We start from the raw sequence: 27,623 nt of genomic DNA on the forward strand, positions 1-27,623 counted from the left end.
ATCAGGGAATCAGCCGAACCTGCTGAGGAAAAGTCTGCCGCCGCAGGCTGTTCGAGAATTCTTCGGTAAGTATAGGAAAACTTTGGTGAAGTGCGCGGCATGGAACGCAGCCGCGGCACCTCACAGCTGCGTTGGTCTTTGGGCTCGCAACCAGATGCACGCGACTAGACCGGCAACCATCCTGGCACAACTCCATCTTGAGCGTGATCGCTCAAGAGTTCGGCTTCTAGTGACGATCACCCACGGTCTCCGGTATATTTGTCCAACCTTTTGTATGTTTTGTGGGCATTAGCATATTTTGAGAACTCTGTAGACCGTTGGCCCCCTAAATGATCCACCACCCCCAACCGTTCCAGTCGCAACAGACCTTCTATGGACACCGCTCCTGTCAGTCCAAACCTTTGTGCCTATCTATCCAGCAATTTGTCAAAAACCAATGTTAGACCCCCTGCACCCAGCGCCCTCTCCAGTGCCCTGTGTAAGAACTCTTCCTGTTTGTCATTGGGTGCATACAGTGAGACTATCACAAGTGGCCTGTCTGCAATCGTAAACTCATACACTAGCATATGGCCTTTGATTTCATTTATCTTCTGTACCATTGCCCCCGGAAAGGATTTACCCACCAAGATAGCCACCCCCGCCGACTTAGAGGGGCCCGATTAAAACAATTGCTGTGGGAAGGCCCTGGATTTCAATCTATGACAGTCCCCGGCAAGAATATGTGTTTCCTGCAGCAGGCATATATCTGCCCGAAAGGACTCTAAATAACTGAGGATTGCCCGCCTTTTATTCGGGTTACTAAGCCCTCGCATGTTAACCGTTAGAATCCAGAGGGTTCTACCCGTCATATGCAAAGCGAGCCGCCTTTCGCAGAGTTCGACCACCTGGAGCGGCGCGGCACGTGGAATCAGTCAGGAGTGTGCAGACACAATTGCCCCTGTATGGGTGAGTGAGGACCCCAACCAAGTCCCTCCCAAAATAAACAATTAACAACATCAAGAAAGGTAGAAAAAGAAAAATATGTCCAGGCCTGTGGTATGGTACTACCACATGGTGAATCCTAGAGGGGTAGTGACAGTTAGCAGGAGTAATAGTGTGTTGGGATGTTGTGTATGTACAGAGAGCATGACGACATTTATAGACAGCAAACAAGTACACCAACAGGTTCAAGTCTTGGAGTTCTGTGTGAAGAGTCCTTGTCCATCGACATCCATCACAGCCTTGGGGTGGAGGTAGGGAAGGACTCCGGTTCCGCCGCCCCGGACAGTTGTGGCAAGAAGTACACATGTATTCCATTGGGAGTTGGTCAGCCTGCTGCCAAATTGCTTCAGGGTAGGTTGCTGTATCTTCATTTAGAGTCCCGTTCTGACGATCTCTGCCATTCTGCGAGCTGCTGCAGGAGGTCCGAACGCTCCTTGATGCTCTCGGTTTTCGTCGATCTACTCGGCTGATGCTGTGAGCGGAGCCTGTTGCGTCATCCTCGTTATTGGTTGTGGGAGGTCGGCTGTTCCGCCAAACACGGCGGCTTCCCCACCAACCTCTATACTCAAAATGTCTGCTGCTTCCAGAGGTGTACGCACCGCTCGTGTCTCGCCTCCCCAGGCGAAAATCAAGCGGAAAGGATGGCCTCACCTGTATCGCACTCCTTTTCCCCTCAAGAATTCGGTCACTGGTTTCATTGCGCGGCGCCTCTGGAGGCTGATATTGGACAAGTCTTGGTGGAGACTGACTTTGTTGCTCACAAAAAGGACGTGAGGCTGATCATGCACCGCTTCTTTGTGTTTATAGCAGTGCAAACATGTTAGGATGTCCTGGGGGGGTCCCGGGAGCCGCTAACGTGCATCCCGCTCTGTGGGTACGATTCAATAAAAGTTCCTTCCCCACCAGGTCCAGCACTATCTGGCGAAAGAGACGCAGTACGTAGTCTTCCAAGTGTCCCGTATCCACCAGCAATGGTGAAAATTAAAGTCAGCGTTGCGCTCTCGGAGTTCCATAAGTTCCCGGCGATGTGCTTCCAGCTCCTCCCCCCTACCATATACTTTTTGCCTAAAGTTCACAAGACTCTAAATAAACCACCAGGACGCCCAATTATATCTAGTTGTGGCAGTTTGTATGAAAATATATATTAATGTGGAGTTTTGGCCGTCCCTACAAGATATGTTGGTATTGGAGCGCACCAAAAGTGATCATGACCCATTAATCAGGTCAATAAAGGTCCCGGGTCTACAGGATAACCCCAACAAGCTAGGAACGAATGCATCCCCAGAAGTTCTGGTTTCGAGCAACACAAGGAGAGTTAGATGGGCCAGGCTAGTAGATAATGAAGGGGACCTTGAGCAGATGAGGGCCATGGTCGCCCAATCAATAGGTCTACTCAACAACTGCGACAATCAGGAGGATATTAACCTCACGGTGACACGGGTTCACAGTGATTTGTTTTTTAATTTAATATCCTTCTTTATGAAGCCAAACCCAAGGAAGAAAAATCCAGGGAAAACTATAGCAACCTGGTATAACAAATCTTGTAGAGAGGCATACCGGTTTTTAACAAAGGCTATTAGATCCTCTAATATGGGAGATGTTAGATCGACCAGGGCAAGGTACAAAGCCATACAACGAACGGTTAAGAAGGACTAGGATGATAGACGTTGGCTTGATTTGCTTGCTGCCAGTAAGGAGAAAGATATGATAAAATTCTGGCACCTAGTCAACTGGGGAAGCTGTGGAACCCCACAAATCCCAGTCAATCATGTGGCACCAGAAATGTGGTCTTCGTTTTACGAAGCCCAGTTCTCCATTCCAAACACTACCTTTGTAAATTTCCAAATGTATCCTCCGTCTACCACCTTAAAGTTTGACAGGCTAGAAGTTGAGTCAGTCCTCTCACTGATTCTGAGAGGTAGGGCTCCCGGTCCGACTGTATCCCGGCGGACTTGTTTTTGAATGATAAGGATAACTGGGTCACTTATATTATGCTCTTAGCCAATGCTATAGCCAGTGGTGCTCTCATCCCAGATACTTGGTCAGGAGTGGTTATCATTCCCATATACAAAAAGGGTGACTGCTCTCTACCCGGTAACTACAGGCCCATCAGCCTTATTGATTCAATACAAAAAATAGTAGCCAGGCTGGTACTCCGCAGAACTCAGTTGTGGACAGAGGAGTTTGAGATCTTATCAACCCTGCAAGCAGGTTTTCGCTCCCACACTAGCACCATTGACCAGGTATTCAGGTTTGTAATGTTATACTGGCAAGTGGTTATTATAGGAGGGGGGGTCTTTATATGCAGCCTTTATTGACTTAAAGTCTGCTTTTGACTTGGTCCCCCGCAACAAACTGTGGAGTGCGCTCCAGGACATGGGGATGCCACCGGAGCTGCTAGCCATGCTAGTTAAATTGCATGATTCCAACCATGCGCAGGTCCGCTGGGGCACACAAGGAGAGGTAACTGATAGATTTCCTATTTTAAAGTGCGTCCGTCAAGGATGTGTCCTGGTGCCCACCATGTTTTCTCTGTTTATCGATAGGGTTGTCCAGTATTATTCCACATGCCCTACCGATGCTCCTACACTAGCTGGCTTGAGGATCCCCCTGCTCATGTTCGCGGACGACACTTTAATATTATCTAAAACACAAAAAGGGCTACAGGCCGCCCTCTCTAGGTTTGAGGTGTTCTGCCGGGACCATGAGCTGGTGGTAAACGTGGACAAGACAAAGTTCATGGTCCTGCATGAGTACAAAGCTATCAAGAGCAGACTGAAGTGTTCACCTATTTGGGGATAACCTTAAGCAGGCAACTGAACTGGCAGCCCCAGAGAGACAGGCTAACTTTAAAATATGCTCAGCTGGCGGGAGCCCTCATAAAAGAGCAGAGGCTCTCATTCACCAAATCTTTAGCTCCCGCCCTCAAGATATATAACTCCAAAATCATCACCTCAACTTTATATGGAGCAGAATTATGGGGTTTTGACAACTTAAAAATCACTGACCAAGGCTCAGAACAAATTTGTCAGAGGTATTACGGGTCTCCCGCAATCAACTCCACTCCTACCTATATACTTGGATTTGGGTTGTCCACATTTTGAGGACTTGGCTCATTTCATGCCAATAGCTTTCTGGAGGAGGCTCTGGGTTACCCCGGAGCTCTTTATTTATGCTAAACCCCTTCTGGTTTTTAGGGGAGTAGGATGCATAAGTAAGATCAAATGGTTGCAGAACATAAAAAATACCCTAAGTCAAATGGGGATGAGCTCTTTGTGGGAGAACCCGGTAGCTAATCTATTCCCGCCAAAAAAGGAGCTTAAGGCGGCTTAGTGGAATATGATTAAGCTCAAGCACTTTTCATCTACCACAAGGTCAACTTTGACCAGAGATTTTTTGATGCAGAAACAGGAATCTGTGTTTGAACCTTTCTGGGATACCATCTTAAGAACGTTAGATAGGAAACTCTACCACCAGTTTAGGGTGGGTTCCCTTCCAACCAACACTTTTCAAAATAGATGGCTAATGCCCACATCCGACCTGTGCGATTTTTGCAGAGATCATACTGAATCTGTAGCTCATGTTTTATTTGTATATCCTGCCTACAAGCTTTCCAGGTCTAAATGGCTCAAACCCATCTGTAAGATCATGGGTATTAGATTCCTAAGTTGGGATGGGTAATCCGAGCCAAAAGATATAGGGAACCCATATCAGACCTATAGTTACTTAGCTGCTAAGTCATTAATGTGTAGTTGTAATGAGTTGATGGCCGGGCTGATAAATTTTATTCTTTCAATCATCGTTTTAAAAGACAATAGTGGATTTTATTGTGTATTACAACACTTTTATCTCCAGAAAAACGCTTTATTTATTATAACATTCATAGCTTAAGCTAAATGTCCAATTTTATGTACTTGACACTGTGGTCCATTTATGTAACAACATCTGCTTGGAACAAACCTGTGAGCTTCTCTCTCTGTTTTAAGTTTCTCAAATATTGATTGTACAGTCTTTTATGATTATTTTAATCGAAATAAAGACAAAATGAAATGAAATGAAAATATATCAACATACGTAGACTTCTTCCTGGCACCAATCATCCCCACATTAAGCTCCTACATCAAGGACACTTGGGATTTTCTCAGAATATTAATGGGCACACAATGGTAACCTGACTATTTGCTTGTAACAATTGACGTGGTGTCATTATACACCTCAATAAATCATGATATGGGAATAAACGCTATCATGTATTTCCTGAAGCAGAGACCTATCAGTGAATTGCAACACACAAATATGTTGATTGACATGATGACATTATGCCTGAAGAACAACATCTTTTTCTTCAATAAGAAGATTTATTCACAAAGCTGTGGAACCGTAATGGGAGTTTCCTTCTCTCCAAGCTATGCGAATCTCTTGATGGCTACGGTTCATTGATGACCTCTTCCTCCTATGGAGGGGGACAAAGGCACAATTTTTGACATATCTAGCGATCTTGAATGAGAACGAAATATGATTAAAATGTACTCATAACATTAATCCTAAAGAAATAGACTTCTTGGACACTAAGATCTATAGCAAGTCAAACCAAATACACACGGCAGTGCATAGGAAAAAAACTGCAACAAACAGCCTTCTCCATGGGTCAAATTTCCATCCTCAATCTCTGAAAAAAAGTATATCATATGGAGAGTTCTTGAGAATGAAAAGAAACTGTTCAGAACAGAAAGAAATGGTGAGGAAATTTGACGAAATAAAATGTCGTTTTTTAGAAAGAGGATATAGATACGTTGACATCAAACGAGGGGAAGAAAAAGGAAAGCAAAAAACAAGAGCGCAAACCCTGGTGGGCAAGAAGAAAAATGATGAAGAAAAGGACGGAAAAAGATCTAAAGAGGAACTGCCACGTCTAATATTGACATATAGCAAAGAAAGCTACAAGATCCAGCCAACATTAGTCAAATATTGGAATGTCCTACGAAAAGATCCGGATATAGGAAACCTAATTGGAGAACGGCCTATGGTATCCTATAGGAGAGCACCAACATTATCTGACTCCCTAGTAAACAGCCATTTTGAAGAGAAAAAAACAGAATCGTGGCTACAATTGAGAGCAAAATGCTTGACGAAATGTACAACATGTAAGGCCTGTAAGATTGGGAAAAACCTGAAATCAGTGAAGGACCCGAGAGGAAAAACTTTTGAAGTGAAAGAGACCATCACATGTGAATCAACTTATGCAGTATACATGTTGGAGTGCTTTTTGTGGAAAAAAATACATAGGAAGTACCATCTGCCCTTTAAAAAAGCGCGTACTTGAACATATTAGGGCAATACAAAACTCAGACCACAAATATGCGATTGCAAAGCATATGAGCACACACAAGGTAAAGACATGGCTGGATATAAAATATTCAGGACTAGCAACAATTCCGCCACATGAAAGGGGAGGAAGCAGAACACAAAAACTAAGACGGCTAGAATCCAGGCTCATAATATTCAAGAAAAAGATGCCTCTGGGATTAAATGAGGACGAAGAAATGTATGTGCATCTATGAAACTGCAGATAAGAAGGAAGATTGAAAAATAATGAACTGTGAAGAAAAATTCCTTAAAAAGAACTATCTTGAGAATTACCAACATATGTATTGGATAAAAACAAATCTCTTTTCTCTTTTTTCTTCTCTCTTTTTCTCCCTCACTCATCCTCTCTTTTCCTCTTCCCCCCTTTTTTCCTCTCTTTCCCTCTTTTTTCCTTTTTTCCTCGCTCTCTTTTCCCCTCTTTTCCTCCTCAACCTTGTTCTTGTTTTTTCTCTTGTTGTATAGAGATTACTACTGGAATAATGATTATTTATGAAAGTTGAGCAGTTGAAGTAAAGACAACAGTGTTTTTTCTTGCAGTACAGGATGTCCCACGGGGGGGGGGGGGGTCCTGATGCACTATTCGACCCATAAATAAGGGCACTTAGTCAAAAATATGCCTGGACACTCAGTTCGAAATGAGCAGAGCAAGAGATTGCCGGAGACCCGAGACAATTAATGTCGGGACAACGAGCAATCAAACACGCGTCACGAGATGCGTACAAGCATGCGTACAATCAGAAACATAATACAACGCATGCAAATCAATGCTCATATAATGCAAGGGATTGAATGGGCATTGGAACGAACACTCCGGGGGGAGCATAGTACAGCAATAAAGTTTGATTAAAAAAATTAAAAAATGATTGCAAAGTATAAACTACCATACCCACAATGCTTCATTATAGGCTAAAGGTGTGTATGAGTATAAATAGTGAAAAGTAAAGATGGACAATGTTAAAACTACTGTGATCAGGAACCGAGTGTTCGAAACGCGTAGGAAAGTTACGACCTGAATAAATACTTTCATCAGCCAAGAGGAATGCTGCATTGTTTATCTTTGCGGGTAATATATATATCTATATCTATATATATATTCACTGAAAAAACCATAGGTTTCACAGACGTTATAGTTACGAATTAACATTTAAAAAACCTTGCAAATTCACTTAAAAAACCATAGGTTTCACACATATTATAGTTAGCTGGACATTTCACTCGTAAAAAACCAATGAAGTTCCCCCGTTATAGTTAGTGCAGGCAACTATAACTCACGCGACCGCAATCCTCTGCTGATGACGTCCGATATTACATCACTGTATTTAGACACTTATTTACCCATGTCTTCTTCCATTAATCTTTAGCTATACATATATTACAAATATTTATTTTTCATAAAGACACATATGTCATCAGTGATGTAATATCTGACGTCATCAGCAGAGGATTGCGGTCGCGTGAGTTATAGTTGCCTGCACTAACTATAACGGGGGAATTTCATTGTTTTTTTACGAGTGAAATGTCCAGCTAACTATAATATGTGTGAAACCTATGGTTTTTTAAGTGAATTTGCAAGGTTTTTTAAATGTTAATTCGTAACTATAACGTGTGTGAAACCTATGGTTTTTTCAGTGAATTTGTACGGTTTTTTAAATGCTAAGTTATGTATTTTGAGGAAATATGAATTTTTATGGTCAATTGTGTCCCCTATCTTAGACCCCAACGGCTCCATGTACATGCTACAAGTACATGTATGTTCCCTCCAGTTCCAGCCATGAAGACGCAAATACATGTGCGTCCAACGTCAACATGTCCTCTTTCAGATCCGCCATGAATGGGTCGAATATTCCATTCCTAAGTATGATTGGCCACCGACTTTATATGGTTCACTTTTCACGTTTTACAGTTCAGGCGAGCAGGCCCTGAATTCTGCCATCAAGCCTTTTCCTGCTTCTGCCTCTGAAATGCTCCAGCTTGGACCTGCATCCGTATCCATGAACTTTGTCCTACTCCCTGCGCGGCCAACGGTGCCTGACGCGGCCTGTTGCCTGCCAAAAACTGTATTCAGCCTTCAAGTTATCTGCTCCGCTCCTCATCCAATGCATTCCTGTCTAGTAGTTTTAGGTAAACATCCTTCCAGCTACCGAGCAAAGGGCCCGGCCTCGCTGTCTTTATGCAAGTAATTCATAGCCCCTGTTACCATGGAAGATTCCTGCCCCCTCGCATCTCATGTAGACACATAGACGCTTGTACATGCACTAACAGTCAGTATAGAATAGATTCCGTCCGAGAGACCTTTCCTTTTGGATAAAACAGTTCCTTAAACAAAGATATTAGATATGATTTGGGATTAGGTTGACCTGACCCCCCAGACTTCTGTCTCCACATGTAGAGCTAAATGTCAATTCCCCTTCACCCTCTAGTTGCACGTCAATCACACGTCATGCGGCTGCGCGCGCATCTCTGCCAAACATTTCTGCTGACACTGCAGGATTCTCTTATGGATCCACCCACTTGTGACATCATTTTAAATGACGTCTCTAGTATACGCCTGTTATTACGCCCACTTTCATTACGTATGTGTATTCTTATCTGTATTATCAGCTGTTACGCCTCCTGCATCTGTCTTAATGCAATGCTTTTCATATATATATTGTTACTTGTCAATAATGTATTGCCTATCCCTTCCTGAACCTTCGTGGTGATGGAATAAGATTGCCTGGTTCGAACCATAATTCCTTTGTAAGGAATAAAGCCCTTTTCAGAACCTCTAATACCACGGATTCTGCCTCTGATTTTGACTGAGTTATTCTTACTAGACTTTACCGCATAAAAAAATAGTACAGGTAATTTAAATATTTACCACATAAATTGGCGCCCGAACAGGGACACTTTCTCATCTCACGCGCCGGAGGTGCGTTGCAGGCCCGGTCCCCTGCCACAGCTGAACGGACAAAAACGCGTACCCGCAGGATTTCCTGTATCTCCCTCCGGCCAAGCGGGGGTGACTGAGGCTGCGATCAACACCCAGACGAGGCGGTGAGAAGTGCGAAGTATCCCGACCAGAGCCTAGCTGAGAGAGCAAGATCCGAGGTATACAGAGGCCCACCAGGTTCCGAAGTTCCGAGTCGAGTCGAGTCCAGTCGAGTCCAGTTCGGTCCAGTTCAGTTCAGTTCCGAGGCCTTCCGTTCCGTGCTACCCGGTGAGTACCGTTGCTGGGGAGGCAGTTAGACGTGCACATTAATTTGTGCCGGTCCTGACGGGTTTGGGTACACAGATCCGGTCTGCACTGTTTTAGCAGTGTATCTGTACTGTTTAGCAGTATATCCAGTATGTTCATGTATATAATTCAGTATTATCTAGTATTAGTATTATGTCGGTAACTAGTTTTCTTCTAATTATCCTTGTTCGTTAAATGTTACATATTAAATGTTAAATGTTTTAATGTGTTTAAAAATTGTGGTATGAATGAGTGTTCATTATTGTGTTTATCGTATTAATTGTGTTCAAATCCAGTTTGAGTAAGAATCAAGTAGCAAGGTTTAAAGATGCCGTTCTTTTCAAAATTAAGACAGATCAAAACTAGAAAAGGAGTACTCGAAGAAGCTGTTCCCATTCCACCTAGGGACACTCCAGGGTATTTTATGTATCATAAACATGGCCTAGATGCCGTGTTATATCTTGACTTATGGGTGGACTACACCAAGGATCTAGCAGAAAGTCAGAGATGGCCCGCAGCTGGGACATGGGATGCAGATTGCATCATGAGAGTAGAAGAAGAATTATGGAAAAAGAAAGCCAGACAGTCACAGAAAGATGCCATTGAACTATGGCGTAAAGAATCGCATAGGCGCACAGAGAAAGCGCTCAGACTGGAGGAGAAAAGTAGGGAGAACTCAAATAAAGCCCGAGAAAACGTATTAGTTGAGGAAGGTATCCGAGTAAAAACAGAACAAGTAGACAGACAACGAAACACTCTTATGAATGGTATGTATCCTCTTTTGGCCGAAGGTTTACCTAAGGCCACCCCGGAAATACCGAAAGATTTGCCACCCCCATTACTCCCGATTAAAACACATCCCAAGACCGCAAAAGATATTTTCCTTTCCTCCTATTTAGACGATGTAGCTCCCGAATATGTTAATGTTCCACCACACACGCCACCTGTCGATGGTGCTAAACCCCGAGATTATCCGCCCCCAACTCCGCAACCACAAACTCCTCCGCATATTCCAATAGGTCCATCTGTTTCCACCGCTTTTCCCGCATCCACAGTTTCTACCTTACACCCCACAAATCCTTTCGTGCCTAGCACCTCAGAAGGTGCGACAGGAGGTGCGGCAGCAATTTTTGCCACGCCACCATCACGAAGTAAATCGTCTCTTAGAGATTTAGCAAACCAACGTACACCCCAAATAGCAACGTCCGACATGTTTAAGGAACATCTTGTAGATTGTAGATATGATCCAGTGCCCGGTAAAAATGACAGAATGCTGCTATCATCACTACGTATACGACGAGCTTCAATGTATTTAACGACACTACCAGGAATGATTAAACATTTAGACAATATATATCGCTTTGTCCAAACAGGGCAAGGCCCTGAAAGTATTGACGAAGCCATGGAATACCAGAAAGTGGATATACAGAGACTACTGTTACGTTTCTTCATAAACTGCTTGATCAGAGACAGAGATAGGTCCGAGGTAGACCAGGATGAAATGCAAGTACTTACCAGATGGGGTCAGAATATATCAGAGGGAAAACATGATAAACAGACATGTATAGTAGCTATGTGCCGAAAGATCCGCAAAGAAGTAGAACGAATACATAAAGCCAGATTGGAGGCAGACAAAACTGAATCAGAGGGAGAGGAGGAGGAAGAATCAGAAATGCCCACAGGACAATTAGAAACGATAGCTTATGTAGGTAGGGGAAGACCTTGTAACAATACCAGATACTTTAATGACCCGATACGTCCGATACGTCCAGAATGTAACAGACATTTTCAAGCCCCTATGCTAAATACGAAGTCCCCTGAACACTTATTCCAGGCTGCTGATAAACTACTCCGAGACCGAAGGGGGTATCATATGCTCGATTCTATGGATGAACAAGAATTAGCCAGGTCAGCAGTACAATGGGCTGACAGTTCTGAAAAATACAGTGATGATGCGTTAGCACACACGTTTTTTAATCTTACCCCAGACGAACAGCGTTTAGCTGGTATATACATGATACAACACCTCATTATATTATATAGAAGCCAACACTCCGATCCTGGTCCCCTACCTGATATACTGATAGAATTACTCACGAATAAATGGAGAGGTTCAGGTACTGATTTAATTAAAGAAATTCTAGAATATCGACACCAGTACATTGTCTTCGTATGCCCAGAACATGTTTCAGTTCCCCCCAAGTTGGAAAGAAAAACGTATCACATAGACAGACAGAATCCCTTACGCGAAGTACACCCAATCAGAGGTGAAGACAATACTTTTAAACGCGTGTTTGTGTACACGCCCATAACTAAAATTGAATTATTAGAAATGAAGAAAGTAGTACCTAGCCATGACAAAGACCCAGCAGGTTTCCACCGTGAGATAAAAGATATGTTACTCATGGGAGAGTATACTTATCCTGACATTATGAAAATATTAAAAGTTTTATTGCCTGCCGGTATTTACGAGAAACTCAAAGAAAAGGAATGGGAGGTGGGAGACCAAAAGATAGAGTGGACAGCATTAGAAAACGAAGAAAAAGCCCGAGCTGCAGGTTCAGGGCTTGGGGAAAAGACTACAGCATTACCAGGATTATTAGTGCAGGTACTACCACGTTTATTAACTACGAAAAAGGAAGACTGGGGTGCAATTTCAGCCTGTAAACAAAAACAAGATGAAGACACTAGTGATTTCTATTCCCGATTTGAAAAATGTTTTGGTATTAATAGTGGCATAAAAGCAAGTAGTGAGTCGTATCCACATCTGTTTGTGACAAAATTAGTTGAGAATTCCCTGCCCCAAGTTAAGAATAGAGTATTAAAATTCGAGAGTACCTGGCAAGGTAACACACCGTCACAGATGTTACAAATGTTACAATATCATCACAATAGAATTAGAGAAGAACAAGAACATGAACAAAGACGTATGAAAGACACGAAAATGAAAATGCTTGTTGCTCAGTCAGTTCCAGCTGACGGTCATAAAAAGGGTACGACGCAGTCCAATGATTCAGCAGGTCCTGTTAGAGGGACATGCAACTATTGTAAACAGCCAGGTCATTATATACACGATTGCGCAGTTCTGAAACATAATATCTCTACGGGTATAACGAAAGAGAGACCACGTCCGCCTAGACAGGATCAGATCCAACAACAAGTCCCTCAGCATGCACAACCTTTGCAAGTTCCACAACAGACCGCACCACAACCACAACAACAACCACAACAACAGCCACAGCCTATTGCTGCAACACAAAACACGACACAACAGATGTACCAGTATGCACAAAATGACTATCCAGAGTATCAGCGCTACACATGAAATAGCCTAGAGAGGGAAGTTGGCCTACCCCTTATTGAGGTTCCCGTAGATCAAGAAGGTCCTTACGTACAGAGTCAAGTATTAGGGAAAGACAGAAAGTTTCTACTCGATACAGGGGCAAGCAGAACCACTATCAGTCACAGCGAAGTCCCAGGGGCACCCCTCTCAGGCTCACAAAATATTTCCCTTGGTTTTTCAGGAAAGCCTACTATTAACGAAGTATCGCAACCACTTGCATTCACAGTCGGTCCATTAACACGGACTACAGATCTATTGCTTACGAAATCATGCCCAGAAAACTTGTTAGGTATAAAAACATTGAAGGCTCTAGGAGCTGTAATATGTTGTTCTCCGGAAGGAGTACGACTATTTTTGCGTGACTTTAAAGGTCACTACGTGTCTAGAGACATGGATCATCGGTTACAGAATCTACCTGCACATTTATGGGCGCAAGGCCCCACTGATGTAGGTTGTATGCACATTACACCATATCGAGTCACACTCAAAACAGGAGTAGTATTACCACGAATACGACAATACAAGTTACCACCAGATGCTGTTGTGGCTTTACTGCAAATCATTGACGAGCTCATTACACAAGGAGTGGTTGTAGAAACGGACTCCAATGTATGTAATTCCCCGATAATTCCGATTCTTAAACGAACTGATCCAAAAGCACCACCAGTATATCGATTAGTTATTGATCTGCAAGAATTAAATAAATGCATTGTACCACAATACCCCGTGGTCCCAGATATCTCTTCATTGCTAACAGCCATAGATTCAGAAGCAACGTTCTTTACTGTAATTGATCTCAAGAACGCTTTCTTTAGCGTCCCAATCGATCCGGAAAGCCAATATTTGTTCGGATTCAGTTTAAATGGACGAAGTTTTAAATTCGCACGCGCACCTCAAGGATTCACAGAAAGCCCCAGCATCTATAGCCAAGCACTGAAAAGAGAACTTGACAGTATCCACATGCCAGCTAACACTGCCCTGCTTCAATATGTCGATGATCTGCTGATCACCGCCCGAAGCGAACCTGAATGTGAAAAAGCATCACTGACGGTTTTACATTTCTTAGCCGACAAGGGGCACAAAGTGTCCCCTTCAAAGCTACAATTCTGTGTCCAGCAAGTTGTGTACCTTGGGCACTTGCTGTCCAAGGGGGGAAGACAGCTTACACCCGACCGTATCCAGTTAATTGTTAACATGCCGCCACCCAGGACACAAAAGGAGGTACGGGCATTCATAGGCCTCACTTCGTACTGTAGGCAGTGGATCCCCCAATATGCATTTCTAGCAAAACCACTCATTCAGTTGACAACACAGGAGGCAGCGACATCGACTGTCCTCCCTTGGACTCAGGAACATACACAAGCTTTTGAAAGCTTAAAGAAAGCTTTATGTCAAGCACCTGTTTTAGCAACACCATGTTACAGCAAACGTTTTACACTTTTTGTTACAGAACGTGAAGGTACTGCTTTGTCAGTACTCACGCAGGAACAAGCAGGATCACACAAGCCATGTGCTTATTTTTCTAGTACATTAGATCCCGTAGCTCAGGCTCTTCCTGCGTGCCTGAAATCAGTCGCAGCAACAGCTTTAGCAATCAGACAAAGCGATGCCATAGTGTTAGGACATCAATTGACAGTACAAGTACCACACGCAGTAGAGGTTCTCTTGAACCGGACCCAAACACAACACTTGACTATAGCAAGACTGACGGGTTATGAATTGACATTGTTCCAGCCACACATAGAAATCAGACGTTGTAGTACATTAAATCCTGCCACACTTTTGCCATTAAATGGAACAGACCCACTGGCACATGATTGTATTGAAGTCATTACTATTACGACGAAACCCAGACAAGACTTGACAGATATTCCATTATCAGATCCAGACCTGACTTTATATGTAGATGGTTCATGCATGAGAACAAATACAGGAGAGTTAGTGGCCGCTTATGCAGTCACAACAGACACTGAAATTATTGAAACAAATTGTATCGATACCTTGTCAGCTCAAGCAGCAGAGCTCATCGCTCTGACACAAGCCTGTATTCAAGCCAAAAATAAGAAAGTCAACATATACACAGATTCACGTTATGCATTCGGAGTCGTCCATGACTTCGGCGTGCTTTGGCGAGAGAGAGGTTATTTAACTTCTCACGGTGCCCACATCCAGCACGGTCCCCTTATTCAAGCTCTGTTAGATGCAATACATCTGCCAACTGCAATATCGATTATGAAGTGTAAAGCCCATACAAAAGTGACTGACATTATTTCTCAGGGTAACGACCTAGCTGACAGAACAGCTGAACAGACTGCTCAGAATCAGACCCATACAACTGACACGACAAAGACAATAGTTCCGACACCAACACACTGCATGACAGTTAAGGATCCCACCCTTGATGTAATTGACATACAGACACATGCTACACCAGAAGAAATAAAGAGATGGACTGAATTAGGAGGGATCCAAACGGATCAAGGATGGATGACGAAGGGAAAATCTATATGGTTTCTCCCCGACTCAATGGTTCAAGTCATCATTAACACAATACATAGTCCAGCGCACCTAGGAGAGAAAGCTATGCTAGACAGTATTCAACACATTTGGTTCAATAAACACTTGCGAGCAGCAGCTAAACAGAAAGTACGTACCTGCATGATTTGTTGTCAGTTCAATCCAGGAAAAGGCGTACCTGTAGAACAGGGTGGATTTCAACCCCCCGATCACCCTTTTGAAGTCCTCCAGATGGATTATATCCAGATGGAACGATGTCGAGGATTCAAAAATGTCCTCGTAGTTGTATGCGCTCTTTCCCGGTGGACAGAGGCGTATCCCGTCTCAGATTACACTGCCCCGACTACTGCCAAACAGTTAGTTCGAGAATTCTTCCCACGGTATGGTTTGCCCCGTGTCGTGTACTCAGATAATGGCCAACCGTTCTCATCCGAGCTAATGAAACATGTTTCACTTCTGTTAGGCTATCAATGGAAATTCCACTGTGTCCGACATCCCGAGGCAGCAGGTCTCGTGGAGCGGCATAATCAAACTTTGAAAATTAGACTGTCCAAAGTATGTAGAGAAAAAGGTGTCGACTGGATAGTAGCTTTACCAGTTGCGCTCTTTTACATGAGAATGGTAGCACACTCTCGAACAGGGCTATCCCCGTATGAGGTGATCTTCGGTAGACCACCAAATATGTGGGGGACGCCTATACCCCGTAAAATAACTGATGTTGATTGTAATATGCTGACAGATTACCTGGCTTCCTTGATGTCTGCACTACAATCTTGTCGTTCACAGGTAGCTGCAGCTTTTCCCGATAACACTGAGGTGAAGCCCCATGACGTGGTTCCGGGAGATCTTGTACTTGTAAGGAACTTCGACAGAAGGAACCCGCTGGAGCCTCGCTGGCAGTCGCCTAAACTCGTCTTATTGACCACAAGGACAGCTGTGAAGATTGAGGGACGTAAAGGGTGGTTGCACTCGAGCCATATCAAAAAATTTCATGGACTATCATCCGACTTGAATAATCAGCCCTGCATTCCCTCACAGACTGACTCAAAACTCCCCCTGGTTGACAAGACAGAAAAAGAAAACTATAAACTGAAACTAAGGTCTAGCAAGTCAGACAATTTGATTGTTTAAGTCCTCTCCAAGGTGAATCGGTTGAATTTGTCTCTGACATGTATCCTCTAGACCGAAATAGAGAGAGAAATAGACAGAAACAGCTCAAGAAACATGCGTACTGTAAATCACTTCGTAGTCACTGCATAGTGACATTGTTAATTATGTTTTTTCTAAGTCTTCTGATTATCATTGCCAGTATATTATTACACATGTGTCACCCTATTTCCAAGCGTGCTTTCAATGCTACTGCCGAACATTCTTTTAGCGAATTACCCCCGCATGAGTTGTCCTATAGATTTGCGCTGCACAACAACACATTCATTAGTATGTTACATCATTCTCATCAGACCAGCAATGCTACAAATTGTTGGATATGTGGCCGACTCCCTCCCTATCAGAAATACAAGGGAGTTCTGCCTCTCTTTCCGTATCCATTCACACACAATGGCTCCTGTGGAGCATGGTTTAGTTTGATTAATTCCCTAGATTCAAATTCAGTAGTTTATCAAGACAACTGGGTTTGGGGAAACCTGAACCTAGTTTTACTTAAGGTCTGCTACCCTAACAAGGAGGGACTTCCCAAAAGAACAGGAACTGATCTAGAAAATGAAGTATATGGATTAGGTAACTTTACACTTAATCTCATGATCCTGAATGTTGAATCCGAAGCTACACCAATCTTGCCCGCTATGTCAGTATTTCCAGTTAGAGGCGAATTATGTGTAAGAAAGAATGGTTCAATACACGTGGGCCATAGTAAATGTACCACTGTAATAGAATTCAGTGATAAAGGCAAATCTACATTTAGAGCTTCTCGTCACTCCTACTTCATCTGTGGTCACACCGCATACATACACCTACCCCTAGATTGGGATGGTACCTGTTACATTGCATTCCTTCTGCCACCTGTTTTCCTAGCCCCGCCTGATTACCATAGGAATACCCATTTAGTACACAATAGACAGCAAAGAGATCTCCCGATTGTCGACTACACCGAAACAGCATGGGAGCAATACACAGATTTTAATAAAGGTTTCTTTCCCTACATAGGTACAGTCACTAATAGTAAGTTGATACGTAGATTAACTAGAACCCTTGAAGCAGTAGTGAATGAAACTACTTCCGCCTTAGGCAACTTAACAGAGGAACAGTCTGCGATGCGGATTGTTGTTCTTCAAAATCGTCTTGTCCTTGACGTCATCCTGGCCGATAGGGGCGGAGCTTGTAGGGTCATCGGATCAAGTTGCTGTGTTTTCATACCAGAAAACGCGCCGTCAGTATATAAAGCCATAACTCGACTTCATAAGATCGTAAGCCAGATACACCAGAATCCAGGCACCTGGACTTGGTCCGGTTGGTTCTGGAGCGTGTTGTCAGCCTGGGGATGGAGGATCCTATCCTTCCTAGGTATTGGCTTTCTCATTCTATTCAGTTGCTGCTTGTGTCTACAATGTGGGCCAGCGATTTGTGGTCTGTGTGCCACATCGTGTATCCCGCCTTCGAATTTTCATTCAAGATCCCGGAAGAAGAAAGAAGAACAAATGATGCTATATGAACAGATTGATGGATTGATGAAGATGGATATTTCATAAGGGTCCGTAGGGGACAAGGAGGGAATGAGGAAATATGAATTTTTATGGTCAATTGTGTCCCCTATCTTAGACCCCAACGGCTCCATGTACATGCTACAAGTACATGTATGTTCCCTCCAGTTCCAGCCATGAAGACGCAAATACATGTGCGTCCAACGTCAACATGTCCTCTTTCAGATCCGCCATGAATGGGTCGAATATTCCATTCCTAAGTATGATTGGCCACCGACTTTATATGGTTCACTTTTCACGTTTTACAGTTCAGGCGAGCAGGCCCTGAATTCTGCCATCAAGCCTTTTCCTGCTTCTGCCTCTGAAATGCTCCAGCTTGGACCTGCATCCGTATCCATGAACTTTGTCCTACTCCCTGCGCGGCCAACGGTGCCTGACGCGGCCTGTTGCCTGCCAAAAACTGTATTCAGCCTTCAAGTTATCTGCTCCGCTCCTCATCCAATGCATTCCTGTCTAGTAGTTTTAGGTAAACATCCTTCCAGCTACCGAGCAAAGGGCCCGGCCTCGCTGTCTTTATGCAAGTAATTCATAGCCCCTGTTACCATGGAAGATTCCTGCCCCCTCGCATCTCATGTAGACACATAGACGCTTGTACATGCACTAACAGTCAGTATAGAATAGATTCCGTCCGAGAGACCTTTCCTTTTGGATAAAACAGTTCCTTAAACAAAGATATTAGATATGATTTGGGATTAGGTTGACCTGACCCCCCAGACTTCTGTCTCCACATGTAGAGCTAAATGTCAATTCCCCTTCACCCTCTAGTTGCACGTCAATCACACGTCATGCGGCTGCGCGCGCATCTCTGCCAAACATTTCTGCTGACACTGCAGGATTCTCTTATGGATCCACCCACTTGTGACATCATTTTAAATGACGTCTCTAGTATACGCCTGTTATTACGCCCACTTTCATTACGTATGTGTATTCTTATCTGTATTATCAGCTGTTACGCCTCCTGCATCTGTCTTAATGCAATGCTTTTCATATATATATTGTTACTTGTCAATAATGTATTGCCTATCCCTTCCTGAACCTTCGTGGTGATGGAATAAGATTGCCTGGTTCGAACCATAATTCCTTTGTAAGGAATAAAGCCCTTTTCAGAACCTCTAATACCACGGATTCTGCCTCTTATTTTGACTGAGTTATTCTTACTAGACTTTACCGCATAAAAAAATAGTACAGGTAATTTAAATATTTACCACAATTTATTATTTTTTTTTCCAGGTTTTTCACCGTGCGTGCACGATGCGCTTCGCGCACCGTGCTCGCGCTGTGGGCGCTCGGTGCGCTTCGCGCACCGAGTACCCACGGTTCGCAGTGCGTGCCGTGCGCGCGCGGTGCGCGCACCTCGCAATTTAAAAAAAAAAAAAATTGTTTTTTTCTCCCTTGGGGGTCCTTCTGTGACCCCCTGACCAAGGCTAGGGGGTCAGGAACTGTCCACTCTGCCCCCTTTTCACGTTCTCCACCTTTTTTTTCACCCCCTCAGACTGCGAGAGACAAAATGGCGGCCGATGCTTCCTGGTTTCGACCGATTCGAATGTTTACCGACATCTAACAACCAATCAGAATTGCGCTCGCGCACGGCAGGGTCCGCGCACGGTGCGCGCGTATAGATATTGCTATGCTTTTAAATGCTATTTTCTCAGGAAATACTGAACACATTTACACCAGACCTGCAAAAGGCACTTCCTTGACCTTATGGCTACCTCTCTGCCAAATTTCACGTAATTCTGTTCAGCCGTTCGGGCTGTAGCTGCGACTAAAGGTCCTATGGAAAAATGCATGGCGAAAACGCGTTTTGGGACCCCCCTTTTTCTCGGCCCCCGCTTGACGAATCACCCCGAGACTTTCAGGGTAGGAGCTGAACGGAGCGCCCCATTTGTTTTGAAAATTTCGCGAGGATTCGTCAACCGGCGCCAAAGTTATTCAAAATAGAATTTTGAGATTTCCTATGGAAACTAGGTTGTAACTATAACTATCTACTGGCGACCGCCAGTAGATAATATATATATATATATATATATATATATATATATATATATATATATATATATATATATATATATATATATATATATATATATATTCACTTAAAAAACCATAGGTTTCACACATGTTATAGTTAGCTGGACATTTCACTCGTAAAAAAACGTTGAAATTCCCCCGTTATAGTTAGTTCAGATAACTACAACTCGCGCGACCGCCACTCTATCACAAGGATGATGTCATCAGTGATGTCATGAGTGATGCCACTGACCATGTCATGAGTGATGTAATATGTGACATCATGAGCAGTGGATTGCGGGCGCGCGAGTTATAGTTATCTGAACTAACTATAACGGGGGAATTTCAATGGTTTTTTACGAGTGAAATGTCCAGCTAACTATAACATGTGTGAAACCTATGGTTTTTTAAGTGAATTTGTAAGGTTTTTTAAATGCTAATTCCTAACTATAAGGTGTGTGAAACCTATGGTTTTTTCAGTGAATTTGAAAGGTTTTTTAAATGCTAATTCCTAAATATAACGTGTGTGAAACCTATGGTTTTTTTCTGTGAATTTGCATGGTTTTTTAAATCCTAATTCCTAACTATAATGTGTCTGAAACCTATGGTTTTTTCATTGAAATTGCTTGGTTTTTTACATCTTTTTTTTTTCTTTTTCTTTTTTCCTTTAAACACTATGCTACCTATGTATATATTCATGGATTTAATGCATTCTTCAATTTAGAAAGATTCACCTTTTGTAAATAAATGGTTAGATATAGTTGTATAACATAGTTAATATCTTCAACAAACCTTTATTTTTTTAAAAACATTTTTAGCGTGCGCGTACGGTAAGCTTACCGTACGCGCACCCCGCGATTTTTAAAAAAAAATATAAAATGTATTTTTCATACTTTTGGGTCCTTCTTGGACCCCCTGACAAACGCTAGGGGGTCTGCAACTCTCTTTGTTGCCCCCTTTTCACGTTCTCCACCTTTGTTTATCATTGTGAGACACACAAAATGGCGGCCGACACTTCCTGATTTCGAGCGATTCGAATGTTTACAGTCATGTAACCACCAATCAGAATTAAGCTCGCGCACGGCAGCGTGCGCGTACGGTAAGCTTACCGTACGCGCTCGGAGCGCGCCTATAGATATATATATTGATTTAAATGCTATTTTCTCAGGAAATACTGAACAGATTTACACCAGACCTGCAAAAGGCACATCCCTGACCTGAGGACTACCTCTCTGCCAAATTTCAAGTAATTCTGTTCAGACGTTCGGGCTGTAGCTTGGACTAAAGGTCCTATGGAAAAATGCATGTGGAAAACGCGTTTTGGGACCTCCCCTTTTTATCAGCCCCCGCTTGACGAATCCCCCCGAGACTTTCAGGGAAGGAGCGGAGCGGAGCGCCCCACCTATTTTGCGAGGATTTGTCAATCGGCGCCAAAGTTGTTCAAAATAGAATGTTGCGGATTTCCTATGGAAACACGATCCTAACTATAACTATCTACTGGCGACCGCCAGTAGATAATATATATATATATATATATATATATATATATATATATATATATATTTTAAACACGAAAGTCACTGTAATACACAGAAACCACTCAGACGCCTTCATGTGCTGCAAATAACTGCGTAATTTAATGGCAAGTAACGATCTACGCGTTTCGGCTTTACGCCTTGGTCACGATAATCAACACTCGATATTGACGTGATTAAATACATTGTTTGCAAAATAAACAAAGGACTCTTACACACCCAAAGTGGATGCACTACTTTGGCGGCCATCTTGTAGTATATACAACTGAAAGTATATCTAGGCAAATTCATACTAATCTCGTGAATATACTCATTAGACAATAATACGTCTTAACAAAATCAGCTCATATGATATTGCCAATCGAGATTGTAATGCTTCTGGTCCCAATGTAATTAATGCCATGTATTTAGATAACACATGTGTCTTAGTACATGGACTACCAAACATTGCGTACTGATCAATATAGAGCCCCAGTGGGCGAAAACACTGATAACATTCGAAGCACGTAAATTTCACATTTTCAGATAGTATACTTGTCATCATGAATGGAACCTGACTCCTCTCAGTACGTACATAACAATAAGGCATATAGCCCTAGTGGGCCTAAAGTTGAATACAGCATTGGGAGCATTGAAAAATTTCAACTGTTAATCACACTAGTAGGTATGATCATCAAATAATGCTTAGATCCAAAAATAATTCAGTCTGTCACAGTTAATGAATTCATATATGGCCACACAGATTTCTCACAAAGTAGATTGACGAAGTACCACCACCTAAAACAAAAAGATAAAGATAAAATTACTGACACCTAATGTTACTTCATGACAATCATTGAATCATTATTTGTCATGCAAATGAATCGCCAGCTCCTCACTTGAGTTTAAGCCTTTTGGTACTAGACTTTCAAGGTCAATAATGTACCTAGACTCCAATTGTCTAAGAGACAGTTCCCTGTTACCGCCTCTAACTCCTAGATTTACTGAATCAATGACAACCATGCGAAGTCGAGTTTCATCCTGAAAATATTCGGCATGGAAGTGACGGGCTACTGGATATTGTCTATTGTTGTTTTTAATAGCCCGAATGTGTTCCAGGACTCTCTTTTTGGCTGAGTGTTTGGTACTTCCCACATACCATTTATGGCAGGGACAGATCAGTACATAGATGCAATATGTGGTGTTACATGTCAGGCTTTTTCTTATTTGGAAATCTCTCTTTGCATTCGGTAGTGTTAGTGTGTCACAGTCAAAACTACCTTTACAAGCTTTACAATTCCTACATCATTTAAAACCTGATTTGCCCTTGAAGATCGTGTGTCCTGCCTCTGTCACATAGTTATGACTGAGTTCATCTCTCAGTGAGCGACTCTTTCTAAATGTGATTTGAGGATTACTGCCCAGATTTTTCTTCAAATGTTCATCTGTAAGCAGTACATGCCAATGTTTGTCAAAGATTCTACGAAGCTCGTTCGCCTGGCCTGAGTATGTGGTAATAAATCTTATACTCTCACCCTCTACTTCTTTTCTTCTAGGGTGTAACAGTTTGTTTCTGGTGACTCCTTCAACCCTAGATCGGGCCTCTCCAATGGCTCTATCACTGTATCCACGTTCCTTGAAACGTTTACACATGATAGCCTCTTCAATTTTATAGGCATCGGCCGTATTACAGTTTCTTTTGGCACGCAATAATTCCCCATAGAGTATACTGTAGATAAGGTTCCGTGGATGAGCACTGCTGGCGCTAAGAATACTGTTGCCAGCAGTTTCTTTACGGAATAGTCTAGTCTCCTACACATTCCCTTTAACTTCAAGAAGTACATCTAGAAAGATGAAAAAATTGTTAACCAGACAGAAATGAATCATGTCTGTAATCATTTGTGAGTGGTGCAACAAATATATAGATCGTGAATTAAGGAAGTTTCAACAATTTTTTCATCTTCAATGATACCATCTACCGGCAGTCACAGGGTACTGCGATGGGCACCTGCTTCGCCCCCAGTTATGCGAACTTGTAAAGAAACTGCTGGCAACAGTATTCTTAGCGCCAGCAGTGCTCATCCACGGAACCTTATCTACAGTATACCCTATGGGGAATTATTGCGTGCCAAAAGAAACTGTAATACGGCCGATGCCTATAAAATTGAAGAGGCTATCATGTGTAAACATTTCAAGGAACGTGGATACAGTGATAGAGCCATTGGAGAGGCCCGATCTAGGGTTGAAGGAGTCACCAGAAACGAACTGTTACACCCTAGAAGAAAAGAAGTAGAGGGTGAGAGTAGAAGATTTATTACCACATACTCAGGCCAGGCGTACGAGGTTCGTAGAATCTTTGACAAACATTGGCATGTACTGCTTACAGACGAACATTTGAAGAAAAATCTGGGCAGTAATCCTCAAATCACATTTAGAAAGAGTCGCTCACTGAGAGATGAACTCAGTCATAACTATGTGACAGAGGCAGGACACACGATCTTCAAGGGCAAATCAGGTTTTAAATGCTGTAGGAAATGTAAAGCTTGTAAAGGTAGTTTTGACTGTGACACACTAACACTATCAAATGCAAAGAGAGATTTCTAAATAAGAAAAAGCCTGACATGTAACACCACATATTGCATCTATGTACTGATCTGTCCCTGCAATAAATGGTATGTGGGAAGTACCAAACACCCAGCCAAAAAGAGAGTCCTGGAACACATTCGGGCTATTAAAAACAACAGTAGACAATATCCAGTAGCCCGTCACTTCCATGCCGAACATTTTCAGGATTAAACTCGACTTCGCATGGTTGTCATTGATTCAGTAAATCTAGGAGTTAGAGGTGGTAACAGGGAACTGTCTCTTAGACAATTGGAGTCTAGGTACATTATTGACCTTGAAAGTCTAGTACCAAAAGGCTTAAACTCAAGTGAGGAGCTGGCGATTCATTTGCATGACAAATAATGATGCAATGATTGTCATGAAGTAACATTAGGTGTCAGTAATTTTATCTTTATCTTTTTGTTTTAGGTGGTGGTATTTCGTCAATCTACTTTGTGAGAAATCTGTGTGGCCATATATGAATTCATTAACTGTGACAGACTGAATTTTTTTTGGATCTAAGCATTATTTGATGATCATACCTACTAGTGTGATTAACAGTTGAAATTTGTCAATGCTCCCAATGCTGTATTCAACTTTAAGCCCACTAGGGCTATATGCCTTATTGTTATGTACGTACTGAGAGGAGTCAGGTTCCATTCATGACGACAAGTATACTATCTGAAAATGTGAAATTTACGTGCTTCGAATGTTATCAGTGTTTTTGCCCACTGGGGCTCTATATTGATCAGTACGCAATGTTTGGTAGTCCATGCACTAAGACACATGTGTTATCTAAATACATGGCATTAATTACATTGGGACCAGAAGCATTACAATCTCGATTGGCAATATCATATGAGCTGATTTTGTTAAGACGTATTATTGTCTAATGAGTATATTCACGAGATTAGTATGAATTTGCCCAGATATACTTTCAGTTGTATATACTACAAGATGGCCGCCAAAGTAGTGCATCCACTTTGGGTGTGTAAGAGTCCTTTGTTTATTTTGCAAACAATGTATTTAATCACGTCAATATCGAGTGTTGATTATCGTGACGAAGGCGTAAAGCCGAAACGCGTAGATCGTTACTTGCCATTAAATTACGCAGTTATTTGCAGCACATGAAGGCGTCTGAGTGGTTTCTGTGTATTACAGTGACTTTCGTGCTTAAAATATAAGATTTCCGGCGTATTTTTCTCGGACCGCCTGCCGACAGCCTGGAATCGTGTCCGGAAATGGTGGATTGATATATATATATATATATATATATATATATATATATATATTACCTACTGGCGGTTGCCAGTAGGTAGTTATAGTTAGGACCACGTTTCCATAGGAAAACCTCAACATTCTATTTTGAATAACTTTGGCGCCGGTCGACGAATCCTCGCGAATTTCTCAAAATAGGTGGGGCGCTACGCTCCGCTCCTACCCTGAAAGTCTCGGGGGGATTCGTCAAGCGGGGGCTGAGATAAAAGGGGGGTCCCAAAACGCGTTTTTCCCATGCATTTTTCCATAGGACCTTTAGAACGAGCTACAGCCCGAACGGCTGAACAGAATTACTAGAAATTTGGCAGAGAGGTAGTCCCTAGGTCAAGGAAGTGCCTTTTGTAGGTTTGGTGTAAATCTGTTCAGTAGATTCTGAGAAAATAGCCTTTAAATCAATATATATATCTGAGCCCGCTTACGGTACGCTTACCGTACGCTTACCGTACGCGTACGGTGGCGTGCGCGAGCGCGATTCTGATTGGCTCTTAGATCTTAGTAAACATTCGAATCGGCCGAAACCAGGAAGCGGCGTCCGCCATTTTGTCTCTCGCACTGAGTGTTGTTTATCAAACATGATGGCCAAAAACATGTTACGGGGCTGTTTTGACAACTCCCTCCCACATAGTCATGTTGAGGGAGTCCCCAAACATCCCCCAAGAGCAAAAACGGTTTTATTTTTTTTTCGGCAATTTCGCGGGGTACGCTTACCGTACGCTTACCGTACGCTTACCGTAAGCTTACCGTACGCTTACGGTAAAAAAATAAAAATAAAAAAAACACTATCCACACTTACCCCACCCCCTGTGCTTTTGGTGGCCGCAGGCCACCAAATGTGCAGGGCTTATTAATAGAGAAAAAAAACGTAATTTTGGCAACATGAAATTATAAAATCGAAATAAAAAAAACACTATCCACATTGACCTCAACCCCTGTGCTTTTGGTGGCCGAAGGCCACCAAATGTACAGGGCTTATTAAAGTTGATAAAAACCGTGCACGGAACGAACTGCGTTAAGTGGGTGCGCACGCCACAAATGGCGTAAAGTAACTTAGCATTTAAAAAACCGTACAAATTCACTGAAAAAACCATAGGTTTCAAACACGTTATAGTTAGGAAATAGCATTTAAAAAACCTTGCTAATTCACTGAAAAAACCATAGGTTTCACACATGTTATAGTTAGCTGGACATTTTACTGATAAAAAACCAATGAAATTCCCCCGTTATAGTTACTGTAGGCAACTATAACTCACGCGACCGTAATCCTCTGCTGATGACATATGTGTCTTTATGAAAAAAAAATATTTGTAATATATGTATAGCTAAAATTTAATGGAAGAAGATATGGGCAAATAAGTGTCTAAATACAGTATTAGCATCAGCAGAGGATTACGGTCGCGTGAGTTATAGTTGCCTACAGTAACTATAACGGGGGAATTTCATTGGTTTTTTATCAGTAAAATGTCCAGCTAACTATAACATGTGTGAAACCTATGGTTTTTTCAGTGAATATATATATATATATATACATATACTGTACTTCAAACTTTCTCACCATCCAAGCTCAGGACGTTAGCTACTATTCATATCAAGAATGTTTTGATAACTGAACTTGTTAATTACTTTTCTTTTCTGTATTTATTCAGGAACTACGTGCTACTGTGAAGAAACTCTATCAAGGTAAGAATTCTAGTGATACTCTAACATTAATGCCAAACTTCATTTTCTCGATAGATAATTTTTTATTGCCTTTTTAACGGAACTCTCTCTCTCTTTTTCAACAGGAAAATACTTGCGGTTGATGTCTTCTGACAGGAAGGACTCTACCATCAGGGATTCAGCCGAACCCGCTGAGGAAATGTCTGCCACCGCAGGGTGTTTGAGAATTCTTCGGAAAGTATAGGAAAAAACTACCCTGCGCCTAACCTGGCCAAAGAAATTCTGAACTCACTCTAACTAGCTACAAAGGGGACACAGGACCTAACCTGAGGAAAACTTCGGTGAAGTGTGCGGCATGGAACGCAGCCGCGGCACTTCACAGCTGCGTTGGTCTTTGGGCTTGCGACCAGACGCGCTCG

General features: G+C 42.5%; 1 long non-coding RNA gene across 1 annotated transcript; it reads left to right on the forward strand.

Annotated features, from left to right (window-relative positions):
* Positions 1-27,615, forward strand: LOC146856722 (uncharacterized). The gene is made up of 3 exons (XR_014979493.1): positions 1-65; positions 27,192-27,225; positions 27,330-27,615. It is a non-coding gene; the product is annotated as an uncharacterized LOC146856722 (long non-coding RNA).
* Positions 27,616-27,623: the final 8 nt, after the last annotated feature.

Source organism: Triturus cristatus, chromosome 3_2, assembly GCF_964204655.1.
Source record: "Triturus cristatus chromosome 3_2, aTriCri1.1, whole genome shotgun sequence".
Lineage (NCBI taxonomy): Eukaryota > Metazoa > Chordata > Amphibia > Caudata > Salamandridae > Triturus > Triturus cristatus.